The 21,571-nt window shown below is 48.9% G+C and overlaps 1 long non-coding RNA gene across 1 annotated transcript in view; it reads left to right on the forward strand.

The window, feature by feature from the left end:
• LOC127750278 (uncharacterized) overlaps positions 1-21,571 on the forward strand; it is a 47,402-nt gene that overhangs the window by 6,588 nt on the left and 19,243 nt on the right. The window contains exon 2 of the long non-coding RNA XR_008011603.1: positions 558-635. This is a non-coding gene — a long non-coding RNA (uncharacterized LOC127750278). The remainder of the gene's footprint in view (positions 1-557; positions 636-21,571) is intronic.

The following is a 21,571-nucleotide window of genomic DNA, read 5'->3' on the forward strand; positions in this document are numbered from 1 at the left end:
CGAAGTGGTTTTCCTTTTCCATGCACCCCCTCCGCCCCCCTCCCCCCCCTCCTTCCTCCATCCCTACCAACTCTCGTATTTGTCCAACAACATTGAACTGTTACTGTAAGGGGTAGTTTTAAAAGAATAATGTGAAAAGCTTGCAGTCAAAATGGAAATACCTGCACCTTGTGTACCTTTGAATTCGCTTCAGTGCTGCAGGGCTGACAGCATTCGAGCCAAAGCGGGGAGGGAGAGCAGCATTTTCGAGCCAGGTTTTCATGGATGCATGTGAGTTTGGAAACAAGATACATACGGGCAGGCGTTTTTCTGTCCGTGTATGCAGATGAGGATACTCAGCCGGCCCTTTCCCTCCCCACCCTTCGTCAGCGTCGAGGTCGAACTCCCCTGGGAAATCGGGGGTTGAGCTGGGCGTGCGCCATGGTGGATTTGCGCCCCAAATTTGTCCGAGGAGAAGAAGGGGAGCGAGTTTGAGAAAAGCATTCGCCATTGTGCTGTGGACTAGGAAGCTGAGCTAAACTTGAAAACTAATATGAACTTCTTTTGGTCTGTTCCAGGTGCTGCAGCAGACACTTCGGAACGTCGCTTCGCTTGCAGGGTAACCAACGTCGCGCGGGGGCGCCATTTTACAGCAAGTACGTACAGCACCTTTTTTTGTCAGCGTGCCGACGTCGGCGTCGGAACACCGCCGACGTATACATGTTATGTTGACCCCAGCAGGCAGGCAGGGCCCCCGCGGCCGGGCGTGGCTCGGCTCATGGCCGAGTTCATTGGACCGGTACGAGGCGTAAACAAGCCGTGTAGGTCAGTGACATCAACACGCACACTATACTATATGGAAGACAAATTGCGCTATATAGTGCTCTTTATAGGCGCCACTGCCCCTGTAAAGTGCTAGTTTTGGCTCCTCTAATGCCTTTGAAACCTGCAGTAGTTCCTCAAAAAAATCAGTGGCACCTTACAATTCTTTTTAAAAATCCAACTTAAATTGCGTCAGTTGTTACTACCAAAGGCAAATACTATATGTTTGGCATTTTCCGAAATTCGAAAAATTGTCATTAAAAAAGAAATGTAGAAAAGTTGCAAAGCGCAGCGATCACAGCGTACAGCGTGTGCTCTGAGATCTGTATAGTTTATAAATGTTTGGCTTACATTCAAAGTGTTTTTAGAAAAGGTTACCTCATCAAAAGATAGTTTACTTCTATTGGCATGCACAATTCATTGTCGTTCGTAGAGACAAAGCCAGAGAAGAGTTAACACTTGGAAAGTAGTACAACTTTTTCACGGGGCGCACTTGCTGCCTGCACTGTAAATTGCTTACGAACTATAGGTTCGTAATGCAAACCAAAACGTTCGTAGCTTACGAAGGATTTTGAAGCGTTGTATTACGAACTAATTGTTCGTAAGCTTACGAACAAATAGTTCGTAATGCAAACTGATTGTTCGTAAGACCCGTCTAGCCTTACAAACAATCGCTTTGCAATACGAACAATTTCTTTGCAATACAAAGAACGAAAATTGTTCGTAACGTTGCAAAGTATTTAGTTCGTAAGCTTTTTACAGTGTGTTTTTAAGCAAAAGAGGAAACTTCCACGTAGTTGCTCGAGGGGGTATTCACTACCATAAAACTTGTACAGAGTACTCGGTATTACACAGAATTACCTGGTATTACCGGGTATTACGCCGGAATTACACGCAAAATTTTGCCAATTTATAGCAGTTTTGTAATTATTCGGTATTACATTACAAGTAATACCCAGGTGGAGTGTACAGGGTATTACGGAAGTGAATACCCCCTCGTAGTTGCTTTTACCTTTGTCCCCGTGTGCATGTGAAGGAAAAGGCACTGTGGCCAATGTTCAAATATGCCGCGGCAACCGCCATATTTATTTTACCTTGCCGGTATTTAAGAGACGGTAGGAAGTATTTCCACGTAAATGGGCGTTCTCACTCACACAGACAAACACACACACGCACAACACACGTAGTTTGGTCAAAGGGTTCTGTGCTAATGTATATAAATATTAACCATCCGCTAAAAGCATCAATCCTATCTGTTCGGCACAATGCAAAGGCTCCTCCTTAGTTTGCATCATAAAAAAATGGGCGGCAGCTCGGTGCACTTAGCGACAGGTGAGGTTGGCGTCATTGTGATGCACATGTGCACTGCACACCTGGCATCATGCAAATGCATTCGCAAACAGCATGAACGCCTCGGCGTCCGCACGGCGCGCGGCTGCGCGTTGGCACACAACGACGAGGTCCACCACTGCGGCTCCGAAGGGTGACTGCGTGTCGAACGTATACAAAATAGCCACTTTATCGCACGTTCTAAAAATACAAAATTGCTATGTACGCAAACTACGATAACTAGGGAGAGACGACCCTCCAAAAAGTAAGGAGAGGTTCGTTTGATCCTTTATTTTTCTTTTCCTCGTAGGGGCGACGTGACGCCCCATAACGGAGCGCCTCGCCCCACCCGCCGTGTCTTGCCCGCCCCACCCCATCCCGCCCCACCCGCTGCGCCCCGCCCGCCGCGTGCGGACGGAGCCTGCCTGCGAATTAATAACCGGGAAACCTTTTCTCATATGCTGTCTCGAATAAATGAAAAAGAAATCTGTGAAGAGAGGGAAGGGTGGTGGTATAGGAAGGAGGAAAGTACGAAATTGGGATAAAACCTCAACTAAAGGCCCAAGGGAGGGTATCTTTTGTTGTTCAATTCTCTTTCTGAAATGCTCGTCTTTTCTTCTTTTCTACGAGGCATTCGTCGTTCTAACCCTTGTTGAAGTTGATCCGACGCTGCGTCGGGGTAGTGGAGGCAGAGCTTGAGAGGAAAGGGTTTGTTTTGCTTCCTCTGGCCTCCTCTCTGTCTCTCTCTTCCTCCTCCGTTTACACGCGAGACGCAAACAAGTTCCCCTTCCCAGGGCTGGCTGGTCTGGCGGGGCTGGGCCGTGCCTGCAGGGGCGGCCAGGCAGCTGTCAGATAAGTAGCAGGCAAATTGGTCGGCATGCGATGGCCCTGCCCGGCCCAGCCTGGCTGTGGCGCCGTGAGGCGAGTGTGGCCGCCTATCTGGCGATCTGAGCTGGCGGAGCTGGCAGAGCTGGCCCACCGGCAGCAGAGCAGGCCACACTCTTAAATGGAACTCGCTCTCTTCTACATACCCAAAATCTAGAACCATAAATTTCTGACGAATTTACATTAATCATTCTACTTTCCGCTTCCTACATAACTCGGCTCGGCATCGGCAAGAAAGCTCTCTTTGTAGTTCATAGCATCGCGAAGATGATACTCGATCACACCGCGGACTTCTTGAAAGGAAAACTTATAGTAATCGTTTTAGGGTCATTGACAGTCAAATCACCGCAACACCCCAAAATGTGAGAACAATTAATTTCAAATCCAGCTGACAAGCCGCCTATCTCAGCCACTCAAGGAAACTGGGTGCGCAATCAGAAGAGAGAGTGTAAAGGAAATGAGTCTTTCGAGCGCCTCGTTCACTACACCCCAGTCAAAAAATGGCTGGTTGGTGTCGAGAGGGCGGGCCCCGCTGTCCGTGTTGTTTGTGCGCGGGGAAAAGAGAGAGTGGGGGAGGGGGGTATAGATTCGATCAGGGGCGCGATCGAACCGCGTGGAGGCGTACAGGACGAAGTGGTTTTCCTTTTCCATGCACCCCCTCCGCTGCAGCCCCTCCCCCTCCTACACGTAGGCGTGTTAACGAGTTGAAGTTGCCGTCCGGTTGTTATACTGCAATCTAGTAGCGCAAGGTGTGAGTAATGTGCGTGTGTGTGCGTGTGTGTGTGTGTGTGTGTCTGTGTGTGTGCGCGTGAGTAAGTACGCTATTAGGAAGTTTGCCTGCGCCCCCTGCGCGGGACTCTGCCCGCCCGCCTGGCGTCGGCCCAGCGATGTACGCGACGTGTTTGCCACGGCCGCCGCCTGCGAGAGGACCGCCAAACACCCCAAGAAGACGCCCCGGAGGACGTCCCTCAGTCACGTCGACTCTGGTAATGATCCAGTAGCGAGGTATAGAGTTCCTACGTGGTGTTGGGTACAGTAGGAACTTCATACCGTGCTCTTGGACTTGCCATGTACAGCTTCATCTCGCCACCATCGCAGCGCTCGACGAGTCTCGGAGTGTCAGTGACCCAGGAGCGCCGAGCCAAGGCCCCGCGCGCCCCCCAGATTTGAAAGTCGCCGGTCGCTCGTCCACGTGCACATGCACGTGCTCCGTGGCTTGCGGCCCGCGTGGGGGAGGCGGGAGACGAGGCGAGGGCCCTGGGTGTGCCGGTTCAGCCTGCATCGTCATGTGTGCACTTGTCTTGTATTCCGGAATGTGGTGAGGCTAAACTAGGGTCCGACTTCATCCCGCCTAGAAACTCCTACGCTGTACAAAAATAAAAATGTTGTAAATTAACAGCCAAGCAGTTAAGTTTTTCAATGTACCGTTCTGTTGTACAACAGTATCGACTTGTAATGTAACAACAACTGTTGTCAAGCCACAAAAAGGTCATCCGGAATGAACTTAAATCGTTCAGTTGCAACAAACGTTGTCGATGAACAACACATTTCTTGCTTGGAATTCATAACAAACATCGTTGCCTTCCGACAACTTTTGTTGATCTCGAATTTCAACAACATTGCTGTTTGTCAACGACACAGTCATCACTAAAAGTGCTGTTTTTATTTAACAACTACTTGTAACAGTGTATGCTGAATGTGTGGCTTGAAAAGTCGGCCCTTAGGCTGGTTTCAGTGTAGAGCACATGCTGTGATTGTCTAACTGTATTGTGTGTGTGAGTGTGTTTGCTTGAGTGCGTGAAAGATATTTTCTCTTGTATGGGATGAACTTTTAAATACCGCTTTGCCGGACGAAAAAAAGAGACCGACTGTTAGATTTTTATTTTTGATCAAAATCTGCCATTGAGTTCTACTTTTGATGTATCAGTGCAACTTCCTCAAAATGTGTTAACCAGTCTTACGTTTGTTTAACCAGTGAACTGTGACACTTCGCCAACTTGCTGCGTTACTTACTCACAGCTTTCCATGGAAATATTGGAATGACGTAGAGCGTTCCCGCTGGTTCGGCAGTGTAAATACGCTGAAACGGACTGTGTCATGAAACGAGTAAATTTTACTATTGAAACTCTTTGTAACTGGGCAATATTTTTCCTAGGATATTGTGCCTCAGTGGTGTAGTTTGTAGGGTAGTGTGTGTAGAATAGCCAGTTGTTCTCAGGCCACCCTGTATCAAAGTGATCTCGTGGTTGCTCTTATCCCCCCCCCCCCTCCCCCCCGCCCCTCGCCCGCCGCGGGGCTCGCGCCCCCCGCGCTACGCCACGCCACATCGGTGGCGGCGGCAGCATGCCCCGGTAGGAAAAGGCTCGTCAACTTGTTTGGTATAATGCGACGCAATTACGGGGGATAAATGTGAGCAGCGAGTACTGCCGGAATGAATATTCAAAGCAGGTTACTGAGGCGTGGGCCTGCAAGCGGCCCGGGCCGGGCCGCATAGGCGAGCGAGCGCCGCCGGTCTCATTCCAGACCAAAACCTCACAGCATGAACACGGAGAGACAATGCCTGCGACGGCCACCGCCAGTCGAAAAAAAAAAATCGATTCGTGAATTTATGCATGGAATAGAAAGAGAAAACAGCAAAGAGCTCCCGTGCATGTGGAAATGAAACTCACAGCCCAATGCGCAGCTCCAGTTTTCGCTACTCTAAGACGCTAAAAAGAGCCGCGTGCGATGGTGCCGGTCAGGTGTTGTTCGAATGTAGCACTTCACGGAGACGGTCGTTACTTTAACGCCTTTTAAAGCGGCGCTTGTCGTTGCCGATACCCCGACCCTTTCTGCTGTAGCTCCTCTGTTTTCCACTAAATTACTCCTCCCGCCCCACACTCAATCCCCTCCTCCTCCCCCTTTTCATATTAGGGTCTCGTGGCGAAGGAGATGGAAAATCGCGTTTTAATGAAGCGTTCCACGAACGCCACTCTCGCGTGTGATCAGGTTCCACCCCGTCTGACCGCAACCCCGGTGGGGCCTCGGCTCGGGCCTCGCCGTCCAGCTCTGGGCAGGTTCGGGGCCTGGGGGCCCTATGGCGCCGGGGCGCTTGGGTTCAAAAGTCTAGGCGCCACCCGCCCCACCGCGTTAAAAACTGACCTATATACATTTACCTTCAACCCCCTTACGGAATTCCCAGAGGGCTTCGTTTTCTAGTTTAAAAAGTGGTTTTCAGTCGTACCTACCTATCTCTGAAGGAGACACGTATTTGGTTCCCATGTGTCTAAAATCATAATATGACAGTCGACAGTTCAAATTGTCAAAGTCAACTGTTAAATTCACGGTATCAGCGGATTTATCCAGTAGAAGGAAACGCCCCCTTTCCCCTCACCCGCTTATTCGGTGTTATTTCTCTTTCCATCTCTTAAATCCATATGAAGAAAAATTCTTGTATTGCAAAGAATCCTGTGCAACCGTAATACAAAGCCAATTTTTCTTTGTTGTATACAAAGAAACTTTTCTGTATACAAGGAAATTTCCTGTATATTACGGTTGCACAGAATTCTTCGTACTCTTATATCAATTGCGATGTCTCGAGAGACCGTCCACTTTCTTTGGAAATAATCTCCCAAGCGCGCTCCTATGTGTGAGACTTCCTCACTCTTGGCGTAATAGTGACGTCGTGTGGGGCGAAATCACAGTTACAACCGAGTGCATTATCAAGCGAGACACGAAGAGCAACTCGAGGTGGCGGTCGAAAAGATGCGCACTACACAACAAAAGAAATACATAAATATGGCTGCGGAACATGTTTCCCTTTCCCCCCTGATACTGTGCGTTGATAAGCGGGCGAGGCTCGTTTACATGGAGGCCTCCCGCCTCATCTCGTTACTCGGCCCAACGGCTGGCCGATGCGGGGGCCAGGTGCGGGTCCCATCAGCTGCACCGAGCGCCTTCTGCATATCATCGCCGATAATTAGGTAATTGCACGAAAGCCTCGCCGGGGGGCCTGTCCCGGGCTCTGAACAGGTGCACAAGTTACAACTCGCTCTCTCACTCACTTGAGCATGCGTGTGCGTTAGAGAGAGAGAGAGAGAGAGAGAGAGAGAGAGAGAGAGAGAGAGAGAGAGAGAGAGCGAGAGCGAGAGAGAGAGCGAGAGAGAGAGAGAGAGAGAGAGAGACCGGCCGCGAGCTCGGGATATGAGAAAGCCGGCGCTGCGGGAGCGCGGCCGGGCGCCAGGGCAAGGGCAGCCCCGGGCACGGCGGAATGTTGAATTTTGCGGTTCGGGAATTCCACTCATACCTTTTCCTCTTTCTGATGTGCCGCGCCGCCGCCGCCGGACCGCGCCGGGCCAACAGCCCAGTCCATTCCCCGCTAATTAACAAGTCAGTCGAGTTGGCCGCTCGCCGGGGGCCAGGGTGCACAGCAGCGTGCTCTCCTCTCGCCCGCTCACGCACTCACTCACACGAGCACACACACGCACTCACTCACACACACACACGCGCACACACACGCACACACGCACGCACACGCACACACACACACACACACACACACACACTCGCTCCCACGAGCGCGAAGGGCGCTGCTGCTTCCGCCACTGGTAACGGCTGCGCGGCGCTGCGCTAGCCGCGACATGCAGATGAGGGCTCCCGGCTGCCGTTAGAACGCCTAGCGCTCACAGCCCGACACGCCAAGGAGAGAATTATTCGACGAGCTTGTCAACCGGAGGTGTGAGCTGGACGGGAAGCGTGGGCAGCGCCGCGGGGGCCGGGGGCCGGGCCGCGCTCACTCTAGCTTATCAATCGGGCCGGGAAATCTAAAGGGGCATTATTGCGTTTAAAACCTCGCATGTCGTGTTGCGTCGTGGGACGAGAGTGGGAGGAAGGGCGCTCTTATGAGTTCCTTACAAAGAGTGGTTTTCATATTTACGACACTAGAAAACAAAGCTAAGACTCGAAGGGTTGTTTACTGCCCAAAGCTGTTGGAATTTAATGCTTTTGGACACTTTCGTGCCTTAGCAATGGCATTAAAATGTAGCACCCATGCGGTACTAAGTCCTATACCTTTATTTTTCCAGTGAAAGGATTAGCTTCGCTTGTACAGAGAGAAGGAGCGGTTGGGAACGATTTTACCGGATAGGTTTGGTTTGGCTGATAGTTTTTCATTTGTTCCAATTTAATGTCGTCTTCGTAATTGTTTTTTTCAAATTTTCGAGGGAAGAATTCTTCCTGGGCAAATTCTACGTAGAGCAGGTACGGAGCACAAAACTACAAAACATTAAGTCCGCAAAATTAATTTGAAAAACTCTAGGTTTCCAAAGGTTGTTGGACCCCAGGAAAATTTAGGGAGGACGGGGAAACGTTATATTGCGTTTGCAACCAACCATAAGAGGGGAACAACTAAAAAGAAGCACATAGCAAACGAGAAAAAGTATAGTATCTCAATTACGAGGGATTTGCAGCACATTCGCAAATATAATGAAGATGGGCGCCGCCCGCCTCGGCAAACACGAACAGCAAACACCTTCTCCTCATCCCACGCCTCCATCTCCGTCTAAAAGTTAACTTCTGTCATCATCAACGCTTGCAAGAAGAGTTCTACGCGCCGCGCTAGCCGTTAAAGAATACTAGGGGTACGCACGCGTGCCGCTCCCTCTCGCACGCGCCTCGTCTCTCTCTCTCTCTCTCTCTCTCTCTCTCTCTCTCTCTCTCTCTCTCACCCGCTCTCTCTGGGTCTCTCTATCTTCTTCGCTTTCAATCTCATAACACGGGGGTGGAATGCTTCCCCTTGTATTGGATGTTATATGATCCATCCACTTCACGTGGAGGAGGGCGCGCGGCAGGATAGCGGCGGCCCCGCGATGTACAGCCGTCATGGCGCCCTCAAAGAACTCCCCCTCCCCTCCGGTCCCCTCCGACACACCGAGGGGTGGCTAGGGTGGAGCGCGCACACACTCACACACGCGGCGCGTCCCCATGTGTGGGGGTGGGTGGTTGTGTTGAGTGCCATGGCGGCATGCGAATCAGGGATTGGCGAAGTTGGCGAGGGGTAAGCTGGGATTTTGCGAGCGCGCTTGTGCGCGAGGATGGGTGTGTGTGTGTGAGAGAGAGCATATGTGTAGCGTGTGTTTGCGACCAATCAATCGGCCGAGTGGGAGGAGCAACAGCAAGAATGCTAGAGAGAATGGCAGTTCGACGGGTGCAAAACTGGGCATGGGAAGGAGGGGCCCTACTGCGAGCAAATAGGCAGGGAGCAATTTACGGTCTAAACACGACGTGTGGTCTAGTTACAGCCCACGACAAAACTGCACAGAACTGCAGCAAAGAAAGGTGTCGAGTGAGACGTTCCCACGATGCAGACCGACTCGCAATGTTTTACATGTTCTAGTTCTCCCTTATCACTGTTGAAATTATTACCATGTCGAAGTATTGTCTCTTTTTGAAAGAGGCACTTTGAATTGTTCCAAATAAATTTTCAAGTTACACTATTGAGTTAAATTAATAATTCTCCTTAGCTCATTTTGTTCGTTATTGTGTTGGGAATGCTCAACAGAGGAGTTGCACACTGATTATGCACAAATACCTACTGTGAAAAATAGTAGATAGGTTTACAGGAAAATTTTCCTTGACGCAAGTTGTAAAATTACAATTTGGAATCGTAAAAATACATGCAGTATACTGTATCGACTTCAAATCCATTGGCGAGTAAAAAATGTGCTCTCGTAAATTTACAACTTTAATTATAATTCAAATTTACAATTTTTTTGTAAATTTACGACGATATTTTTTACAGTGCCGAGGAGAACACTTAAAAAAGTACGAAGTGCGTCACAGTGTGTTGAGCCTTTGCATTTTTCTTTAGTGATACAGTACGCCGGAGTATACAAAACCCTTACAGTTTTTCTTCACGCGAGTGCAGAGACAGAATTGCAAATCGTGGCTGATTTTTATAAATGTTGAATCGTGTCTGAAAAGCGACATTCTCATTCTGGTCATCTGGTGCAGTTGGCAAGGGGTAGAACCGTGCTCTAAACATCCTATCAACTTAAACGATGTGCATGGGCTTGCATAACATACTATTTGTAACGTGTACATGACAGGAGGCACAGTTGAGGAAAACCATGTTTATTGTGAGCAGCAACTGTGCGTCCTCGTGGTTTTTCGGAGAGAGAGAAATTGGGGGGGGGGGGGCGAGAAGACTCGGGAGAAGGTTTTCTCAAGTGGCTTCACTCGTGACCCCAAACCACTGGCTCCACCCGACTACGCCCGACTCGGCGGCAGCACGCACGACTCGCAATTACAGCATCATTAGCCCAGTCATAGTCCGGAATAACCGAATGGGTGCAATTAATCCCACGATTGTCATTGTCATTCGCCGGAAGGGAGGTAAGTAGAGTGCGTGCCGTTTCCTCTCCTTCCTTCTTCCACGCGCTGCTCGTCTTCCTTCCTCCACCTCGGCCTGCGCCACTCGGCACCACACTTGCCCGCCACGTCGTTCTGACTTCTTAATTATTCGAGTGGGTGCTCGGTGCTCGGGTAGGGTAATTGCCAATGAGACCCCACATTCTCAAAAATATGTAGAGGCGATATTATTCTCTCCACATTGTGAGAGCTACTACCCTACCCCAGGTAGAAATGCAATATAGATAAATGGTCGGTCGTCATTGTCAAATTCGACTCGACATCGATTCGATTTTGTCCTCAAAATCGATGAAAATTCGAAATCGACGTCGAATCGATTTCGATTTGGCACTCTATTTCTCTCTGACCACATCTCCTGCGGATCATGACTGACGCGCAGTGACTGAATGCGCATGCATGCAAAATCAGTCTTGAGTTGTCGAGTAACCCAAAAATCTGCGCAAAAATCTAACAGCAAGACAAGACACGTCTTACGTAGACCACGTTGTTTCTGACTGTAGGAAACTGTGTCACTCTTTGAAACATGGGGTTAGTAGCCTGTGGAAGTACAAGATAGAACAGTCTCACTTTTTAAGGACGAGATTTCCGCTTAAAGTGGAAATCTTGTTCTATTTTTGTGCTGGTGGAACTGTTTCACTGTTGTATTTTCGGTATAGAAGGGGCGGTGCAACATACTTTAAGAATTACTTTGTTCACACACACATGAGTGCCAGCGCGTGTACCTGAATGCGGTGTGGTCACGAGGTCGAGCCTGGTCTGACGTCGCCCACGACACACTGACGCTGTCACCGCCTTCAAGAAGACGTATTACCGTGTGGTCACGAGCAATTGAGGCCTCCTCCAGTGCAGACATCGTTACCTTGATCGTTACATCATCAAAACACGACGACGAAAGTCTGCTTTCGGCTTGTCTCCTTGTTGGTGGAAATAAACCGATTTGTCTCTTGTCGCTCGGCCTCTGTTGCGTAATGCTCGTTAATTATGAGCTGCTTCCTTCTCCGTTCGCGATCTGGCACTCGAGTTGATCAACGCAACATCTTTAATGTGATAAATCCAATTTTCCGCGATTGTACACGGAAAATCACTACGCCGTTTTCTTTCTTCTTGACGATGAACTCACAAATATCAAGAACGAAACAGGTAGAGTAGGTTGTCCGCTGCTGCTCACCTCGCTGCGCGGTTGTTTCCTCCAGCATTGCCAACAGCATCGGACCAGCTTTTTTCTATTAAAGACAAACAGCTTCCTCGTCAAGTATTTTAGCGGTGAAGAAAGTGCGTCCGTCTTCTGCCCGCAGACCATGAACGAACAATGCTGACGAAAAAACACACTCGCGTTATATTCTCATTTTCGAGTGCTCCGGTCGCTCCTCTGCATTGTTCTATGAAGCAGTCCGTATCTCTCTTCTTCCCACTCCAGCAATTAGGCCGCCCAAGGTAAGAAACTGGTTTCCCCGGACATGCCTGCAGTGAGTAGGTGGGGCAATGATCCATTCCACGGTACTTGTTTACGCTAAAATTGCATTTACGTATCCATCTTCAGCCTCAACAACACCACACGGTCTTGGTGTTAAGTTTTTGTTGTTTGTTTTTCAGCCTGTCACTGGAGATGGAGACCTCTAGAAGAAAACCCCCTGTATTCAAATGACGTGTACTTTAATAGGCTCGGATTGATTTAGGCCCTGGGCACGGTGCCACGGCGCGTTGCAACAATAGTATGGTGGCTTGGGCGTGGCGCAAGCGACGCGCCCTGCACACGTGAATGTTTGCGGTGCCAAAGAGACGCTAACTCGGGAGTGAATAAGGAAAGCGTTTCACGGGAGCTATGCACGCACGAATAGGCAAATATAGAGTTGGCGCCAAGGAAGCGGCGCACCTTCTTCGGAAAGCACTAGTCTGAGAACAGCAAAAATAAATGTCCGAAATTATCAAAACGGGAAACCTTTACCTTCGGCTCATTCAAAATGCCAGGGAACGCTTCGGTTCGGCTATTATTGTTTTCTTTACTTTTTGTATTTTATGTGGTTCTTTTATATACATTGTGGTTTTTCTCGTTTCTTGCTGGTATGCGATAGCTATGGCACAAACGTCTTAGGCAAAAGGCAGAGAACTACCTCCAAACGTGTACAAAAACGATTGTGTCAAGGTGATATCATTGATTAAGATTGTGTGTTGTCAGTGCAAACAATTCGAAATAATATAACATAGTCGATCACAATTCTGAAATATTCTTAGCTTTTCAAAAGTTTTCGTCATACAAATATTCATTTTCTACAGTTTGATTGAATCTGATGTCAGTACTCTTTTTGAACTCTTGCTGAAGTTTTAAGTCCTTCATTCCCGCCCACTGACCAATAATTATAAAAGACTTTTTTTTTTCGCTCTAAGATACATACATTGCCTGCGAGAGGAAGACAGCACAAGCAATCAATATCAATACTAGAAATGTCTCAGTATGTGTACAGTTAAACCGTGGCCTGTGAGATTTCTTTGAAATAATAAAAATAAAGAAAGCTGTAGATAATTATGCAATATTTTTAACCCCAACTCGACAGGGAATACGTCTAAGTTCTTGAGGTGGCACTCCCCTTGAGAACACAAGTCTCACATGTAAATGACAGCCGTGCACTATTGCTCATGTGGCCGCTGTGCAGTGCATCTTTACTTCTTATTCTGCAGCCTATAACGTCCACTTTTTGTCGTCGAGTATTTTCTATTAGCTGTTGCACATTTGTAGAGCTATGTGCACATGTTGAGCTGGCGGAGACTTGGCGGAGGCCTGGTGGAGGCCCGCGAGACAAGGAATGGCAAAGCTTGCCAAGGCATGTCGGGCCACAGCGAGCCATTATAAACGCCTGACCGTGAGCAAGGTCGGAAGTAATATGTGTAAGAGAGGCTGAGTTATGAGTCAAGCCGAGTCGACGCTCCAGCCACCGATCACCGACTGTCTGCACTTTACATTTTTCGACGTTATAATTTTTCTTAGTCGCCAAAATAATTCATATGAATCACGCGTGGAAGTTAAAAGGGAAGGCCCAGCGTGAAATCACACTGTAAAAATTAATTGTTAAAAAACAGCTCAGTTGTTGACCAACAGCTCAGTTGTTCGAGAACAACAGAAGTTGTTGAAAAACAACCACGTTTGTTGTCAATGCATTGTTGATATTGGACTATTGGACACCATTTTCTTTTTGCTGACTTTTTTTATTACTGTTACTGGACAACTTTTGCCGTTGTTTGACAAACGAAGCTGTTCTACAACTACACGAGTCAATGATAAACTTAACAACAAATTTGCTGTTAAGTTACAACAATATTTTTTACAGTGCAGATGTCGGTCCATTTTGCACCTCGAGTCACAGTGCACGCTCCTCGTTGTTGTTGTGGTGTTGGTCGTTGTTAAAATTTGCAGAGACGATATTCCACTCAAAATCTTTAGTGAGCAGAATTCAATAATGATCATCACGCATAGTCTTTAAATATTCCACGTTTTGAATTAAACGGCATCATGAACGTCATCGAAGGGAATTCCCTGGCACTGGATCAGTGGCAATCAAACGTCCACACTGATGCAAGGACGAGCTGCGGCTGTTTGACAAGGTGAGGAGTTGTGCAGTAAAATGTCTCTCGTCCCCCCAATCTGAAACCGTCATAGTTATACAATCATGCCTGCCAACAAATAGCAATTGATGGATACATCTTCAAGGACAGGGATCGTGCCTTGAAGTGTGTCGCCCGTGACACGGCACACTAGGGCTCGCATTCATAAAGCCCCCTTTCGCTTCTAACCCCTTTTCACACACAACGGAGGGGTGAGGGGCAAACACGCACAACGTAAAATGGTGCGATTTTGACGGCATTCCAGTGAGGAGACGTGGCAGTGAGTGCTGGCCAGCGGCACGGCCAACACGCTTACGTCACCCAGGCGCTCCCTCTCATCCACCAAGGCTGCCACTCATGCAGGCGTGGCACAGCCAGGCACAGCGCGGCTCACAAAGGAGGAAGCTAACGAGAGGACGTCACACGTTAATGCATAACTTATGTCGCGCTCATTTAAACTTAAACCACACTCTGTAGTAGTAATCTTCATTACTCTCTCTCTCTCTATCTCTCTCTCTCTCTCTCTCTCTCTCTCTCATACACACACACTCCCCCCCCCCCTCTCTCTCTCTCTCTCTCTCTCTCTCATACACACACACTCCCCCCCCCCCTCTCTCTCTCTCTCTTAGGACTAATAGTCCTACTTGTGCAGACCAAGGGGTCACGGGGGGCCAAGTTATACAATTGTACACAGAAATACAAAATATTCAGAAAAATATCAAAACCATTAACAATTGCCTACGAGAAATACACGTGAAGGGAGCACAAAATTGCAGGAGGCCCCCCACCCCCCTCGTTACACTTGGCACAAGTATAATATTTGAACAAGAAATCCAAACCTCGATTCCTTTATTTCCCCCACTCCTCTCTCCCCCTACCTTCTCCTCTCCCTCTCGCACCGAATTTCGTAGACTACGGCATAGTCCCGAAAATAAAAACAGTTGTCTCAGAGGCTGCCATACCTGAAACAATCTTCCTGAGAGTTAGCAGCACAGTGCAAATGTGCACACTAACACGCCAGCTCGCTTTATTTTCCTGGGTATGATGCTCGCGACCACGCGACCAACAGGACGGAGTGGGTGTCGTCTGGGGCGCTACGCTGATGAGCCTTCGCCGAGCTCTGCCCCTCGCCGCTCCCCGTTCCAGCCCAAGCACGCCTCCACGCGCCGGCCCGCACGCACCGCCCCCGCACAAACGAGAAGGCAAATGTCGAACGAGATGTGCCTTTGCTTTGCACCAATATTGTTTCCATCCAACTTGTGGCCCCAAAGTCATCAAACTCATAATTTTACGCGATGATTTTACACTAAATCTGGAAATGAAACGCCCCAGGATATCCGACAGGGCCTCGGCCTCGGCCCGCCCCACTGCAACGACGCCCACCACGTGACTATGGCGGAATCACATCAACGTGCACCAGAGCCAGACCTCCGCTGGAGAATACCCGCAGTGGCCAGCTTCAAGTGCATGGGCCACACCCATGTTGTCCCGGCCGGGGTCCAGCGTGGCCAGGTGTCAATCGGAGAGACAACATTTGCCCCCCTCCCCCTTACCCGTCCGTACCGAACCCCTTCTCTTCTCTTCAAGCAGTAAAACCCTCGCACTGTTGGACCTCGCGTGGCGCACGGGCGTACCCGTGCCCGATGGCTCCATGGGTGTGGGCCAGGGCCCGGCCCATGGCCCGACGACCAGACGCTTGCCGCGCCTCTTGGCACCTCTCTCGGCGCCTCGTGGCAACACATTGTCTCGCGACACCGTTAGGCTCTCCATAGGCGTCATAGGCTGGGCGTCTCTCGCCGCACGCGTCGAACGCAAGGCGCGCGTGGGAGAGATAAGGAGGGAGTGGCTCGGAGTGGCGACGAGAGAGAGAGAGAGAGAAGGGGGAAAGAGGGGGAGACAATGGAGGAGAAAGACGACGACAGACAGGCAGGCAGTTTAAAAGAGAAAAAGGGAAGGGGGAGGTGAAGGGTGAAGGAGGCTGTGAGGTGGTGGTGGTGGGGGGGTGAGGGAGGTTGTGGAAAATAAAAGGGTTTGGTAGGGACAGGCTACTAGGACCCCTAACTGCGAAAATAATTCGAGAGGATGGGGGCTTTACCTCACGCAGCGACAGCGCCGCCACCACATATGTGCGCCGCCTGTGTGCCGCGTACCGCATCCACAACGATCCAAGCCCACGCCACACTGGAAAACAAAAGTTGTTTATAGGGCCGACTGATTAAAATTACGGTCTTAGCAGCAGAGTTCTTGCAGGCCGGTATTTCATAGTTCTTGTCCTGCGGCAGGCTGCGGCACACACGCGTAGCCTGGAGGGGCCTGTGCGCTCTCTAGCGTGGCCAAATCACTCCACTGACCGGTCTTTTTGAGGGAAAGAGGGAAAAGTTAAAAGATCTTTCAGCTGATAATCTAAGAATTTCCTCTCCGATTACGGTTTGCTGCAAATCTGCTAAAGTTCGTGGCGATCGACGACAACACGGAAAAAAACGTAAGTTCCACAAGCTATTGATTAGCTTATATGCTAACGCTTATATGCTAATGCTTGATCCCGAGATCCACGCAGTTCCTATCCCTGTAGCGAAGAACTGTGTGGATCTCGGATCCAGTGGTTGAAGTGCGCGCCTTTTATTCCAAGGTGTCGATCTACGCATCTAAGAAGGATTTATTCGTCCTTTAAAAAGTCCCTTGTTTAGTGGGGTCAGTCGCCCAGTGGGTGCCCCACTCCAAAACTCATTGTGAAAGCAAACTTGCGCCTACCCGCCTACCCAACTCATAAAATACTTACTCGCATACCCCTCGGTGCGAAACGCAGGTCACGACCACCCGTCTTTGTTTTGCATTACGAAACCTACTCTTTGCAAGCTTTTTTCAGTGCTGTACGTACCTAGACTACCGGAATCCGACACCTTTTGGTTGTCAGCTTGCAGGTGACGGGAAATTCGAGAGGAACCGCTTGCAGGCCCTTCTCTCCTGCTGGCATGAGATGCGGCGTGACGTGGCTTAGCGGGGGTTCAGCAAGAGGGTGGCTCCCCCCCCCCCCACCGCGCCACGCGCAGCACTGAGGTTTAGCATGCGGCGCAATTGAAGGATTTTATCGATATATCGATCACTGTACGCTTAATTAATCGTCCTCTCAGTCAGTTTTATGGTCCGGTGCTTTAGGGTCAGTTTATTGCGACGACGTTTTACGTCTTCCGATCGCCACGGCGGTGGTAGGCCGCACGATGCGCCTGTAAATGTCGTTTGAACGAATGTGAGATAGCGACAGAATGAAAGAGAGGGGGGGTGGGGGGGCAGGAGGGAAGGGCGAGGGGAGAGGAAGAAAGAGAAAGCGGGGATAAGAGGTGAGAGACCGCCTCCCCTATCAATTACCGAACTACCTTGCCCTCCCCTCCCTAAACCACCCCCAAGTGAGTGCGATCGTTTTCTGTCACCGCACTACAGCGGCACGATAGACATTCGGGTACAAGCAAAGAAAAGTACAGAAAGGGGTTTCGGCACTCTTTTCTCTCCCCTTTTGTTTTCTTTACAGATAACCCTCCTGACGGACGACCTTTAAGAAAATGCTGATATAAACGTTATGTACGGAGTTGGTAACAATATTTCATCCAATGATTTTGTTGTTGGACTTCCCTACCCACCTGAACGGTAGTGAAGCGAAGTGTTCGCCTAATTCGGTTATTTTTATAAAAGCTCGGCCTCGCAACCGATCCACCCTAATAGAAAACGAAGGTCCTATTCTGTCCCTAGTTTGTTCCAAAGTAGTCCCTCAAATTTGTGAGGGACTAGAACGGGATTTCGCTTGTTTTGAAATCCCTCCGAAGTTCCATTTTGGTGAAATCCCTCCGAAGTTCCATTTTGGTGAAATCCCTCCGAAGTCCCTTTTCTCTCCGGCCCGCCTTTTGGTGCCATTTTCAGAAGGTAGAGAAGGAGGCTTCCTGGACAATTTTAAGTACGTCAGACGACATCAGATGGGCCGTAGATACTCTATATGTGTGTGTATAGGTACATACTCGACGTAGTTAGAGACAAATAGGAGCGCTGTAGCGCTTTGCAGTACAGAATGGAGCGTACCATCGGAGGGACTTCCGCGGGACTTCGGAGGCTGCGATTCTTCCAAATCCCTAAGTCCTGTTTTGCCCCCTTTTGGTACTTCAGGGGGATTTGGAATAGGACCTACGGAGGGATTTCAAAATTGGGACTCCGGAGGACCTTCGTTTTCTATTAGGGCAGTCTACAAATCCTTATTCACTGTGTGTACGCAATAAAGGATTTTTCTACGTACTACGTAGCCATAATTATCGCATATCGCATTCGTGCAGGGCTATTTACAAAATTATACATGCCAATGCACAAGTCTTAGTTAGTGCATATTTTACATTATAAACGAAAACTAATAGAAGGTAAGAAAGTGGAGGCAATATATGAAAAGGCACAGCACCAGGCAGCACAAAATTCTGTAATACATAATATATTGGTGTAATTGTTTGCTAACCACGAAATTGAAGAGTCATCCCAGGAATGCCCATTATTAGCACACAAAATATTGGTTTAGCACAATCCCAAATTCACCTTGTACCAAGTGAAAATGCCAATTGAAAAGCAAATGTTCTTCTACGCTTCTTGCGCCAAGAAACACGCTTTTTTACGGTGTATCAGGGAGTGATATAAAATTGTAAGTGGTCTGGTCGCACGGCAAGGGTGCAGTGCGACGGAGACCTGTTGCTACCCTCGGCAGCCGGGGTCAGCAACGGCGAACCAGCCGTTGCGGTGGGAACGTGCTTCATGGAATCTATGGAGATCAAAAGTAAAATATATCAGCACAAACCTAGTTCAACAAACAAACAAACAAACAAACCGAAATTGTGTCAAAAGTGTTTATTTCGTCGGCTATCCTATTCTCGAATCGCCCACCGCGCCATGCTTCAGGCATGCTAAGCACGCGTGTCCGCCCAACATAAGGGCCGCCACCCCAGCGCTGCGCCCGCTCCCCAACCGCCAGGGACGCACGTCGCGCGACGACTCTCGCATGAGGAGGGGGAGGAGCTGTTCCGCTTTAAACTTACCGCTCAGTCCAATCGATGGACACGTCCGTTGAACGGTGGTCGTGAACAGACTGCTGCTCGTCCTGCAAAGGAATACGCTTGTCATTCAAGGCGAGGGAGCGGCCAGGATGTCCTGCCGCGCCCGGGTCACGTGACGGTATGCCGAGTCCAAAAACAACGCGAGTCTTATTCACAGCAGCGCCCAGTGGGTGGGTACAACGCGGCGGCGTTTGCGCCCGCACCGGCGCATCGCTCGCGCAGCGCAGCGCCCCCAACACTAGGGTGGAGTGAAAATCTGGGATCAAAAAAGTGGCGCTGGAAAAAAGTACTTCAAGATATCCTAAGACAAGATGCAAGGTCGATTTGGACCCATCGTCAACCCGTATAGCCCCGGGGAGGGCCCAAAGTGAGGTCTACAGTACGTTTAGGCATCCAGGGGCCACCCGGGGCATTTCCCAGGAAACGGCTATCTCCCAAAAGTTGCGGAATTTATCTAGGAAAGCACCCCCGGAGTCGCGGAGCTGTGCGACATGATCTTCAGCTTAGCCTTTCGACATTTATGCCCCAAAACGGCGGTTTTTGGCCAAAATTTGCCTTTTTCGACTATATTTCCGAAAATATCGATCCCACGGTAAAATGATCGAAATAAAATCGTCTCGTCTCGTCAAGATGCATCCGATAACGTATAGTTTGTCACCAGGAGTGAACCGGTTCAACCGGAAGTGCCCACTGCACCTCCGGACACACTGGTTTCCGCGCCGAAACTTTTTAATGAAGTCGTCTACTCACGGACAGACGCACATGAGGGTGTCATTTGGACACCGGAAGTGCCACGCAGTAACCGGCAGTAACACGTAGAGGTGCGTAATTATGAAGATAACGAGTAAAATAATTTTTTGCTGGTATCAGATTAGCCATTTAACTGAAGGTGGAGATGGTTTTATACCTTTGGATGTAAGATACCCTTTTGCCACAGGTAAGGAACATGTTGTACACAGTGAGCAAAGATGTGCTCTTCCACGTTACTGATTTTTTAGTCAATGCTTCTTTGGTTTTAGGGTGAACGAACGTTATTTGAAAAATATATTCACGCCAAGTTTTGGTGGATAAAGTTCACATGGACGCTTTGGGCTACCTCTGGATTAGAAGAAATCAGGAAGAAATCTACTGGCATCATAGCCGCCAGCCCTATCTCTCCCATGGGCGGCCATATTGGGTGGCCATGACGCCTGTCGCATTTCTTCCTGATTTCTTCTTATCCAGAGGTTGCCCAAATCGTCTATAAACAAGCAATGGCTATAGCCTATCATGATTTTTAATGTCGCTTAAATCGATGTGCCCGCCTGTGGTTTGAGAGAGTCATTGAGTGAATCGATTCTGCTGAACCCGAGTATACGTGAGTGCCTGTCGTCGTCTGAAGAAGTGATTCTTTTCAACGATCCAAAAGGCACTTTTTAGGACCACCTGAACATAAAATGCTATTTTAATAGCCATTTTTCTTTAACTTCTTTTTTACTTATTTGTTGGACATTGTCTTAAAATTTCCTGTACCCGAGGTTGTTTTTTGTTTATGTTTTTTTTTTTAACTGCACGGTTTTTATTTTAGTCGTAAGTAGTTATATAGATTTGGTGCAATGGCTGAGTCTGAAGCACTTCTTTGATCACTGTGTACAAGATTTTCCTCACCTATGGCAAAATGGTATCTTACATCCAAAGGTATAAAACCATCTCCACCTTCAGTTAAATGGCTAATCTGATACCAGCAAAAAATTATTTTACTCGTTATCTTCATAATTACGCACCTCTACGTGTTACTGCCGGTTACTGCGTGGCACTTCCGGTGTCCAAATGACACCCTCATGTGCGTCTGTCCGTGAGTAGACGACTTCATTAAAAAGTTTCGGCGCGGAAACCAGTGTGTCCGGAGGTGCAGTGGGCACTTCCGGTTGAACCGGTTCACTCCTGGTGACAAACTATACGTTATCGGATGCATCTTGACGCGACGAGACGATTTTATTTCGATCATTTTACCGTGGGATCGATATTTTCGGAAATATAGTCGAAAAAGGCAAATTTTGGCCAAAAACCGCCGTTTTGGGGCATAAATGTCGAAAGGCTAAGCTGAAGATCATGTCGCACAGCTCCGCGACTCCGGGGGTGCTTTCCTAGATAAATTCCGCAACTTTTGGGAGATAGCCGTTTCCTGGGAAATGCCCCGGGTGGCCCCTGGATGCCTAAAAGTACCGTTTTTGGCCTGTAGACCTCACTTTGGGCCCTCCCCGGGGCTATACGGGTTGACGATGGGTCCAAATCGACCTTGCATCTTGTCTTAGGATATCTTGAAGTACTCTTTTCCAGCGCCACTTTTGTGATCCCAGATTTTTACTCCACCTTGAGTACTAAGATTGCTGACCCTAACTATTTTATACTCTTCCCCAACCTTTAACTCTGCTAAACGCATGAATGTTAGTGGGTGCGACAAGTTGTGAAGTTTAGCTTTTAATGAGGCGATG

This window comes from Frankliniella occidentalis, unplaced genomic scaffold (assembly GCF_000697945.3).
Source record: "Frankliniella occidentalis isolate FOCC.00 unplaced genomic scaffold, Focc_3.1 Scaffold163, whole genome shotgun sequence".
NCBI classification, from domain to species: Eukaryota; Metazoa; Arthropoda; class Insecta; order Thysanoptera; family Thripidae; genus Frankliniella; species Frankliniella occidentalis.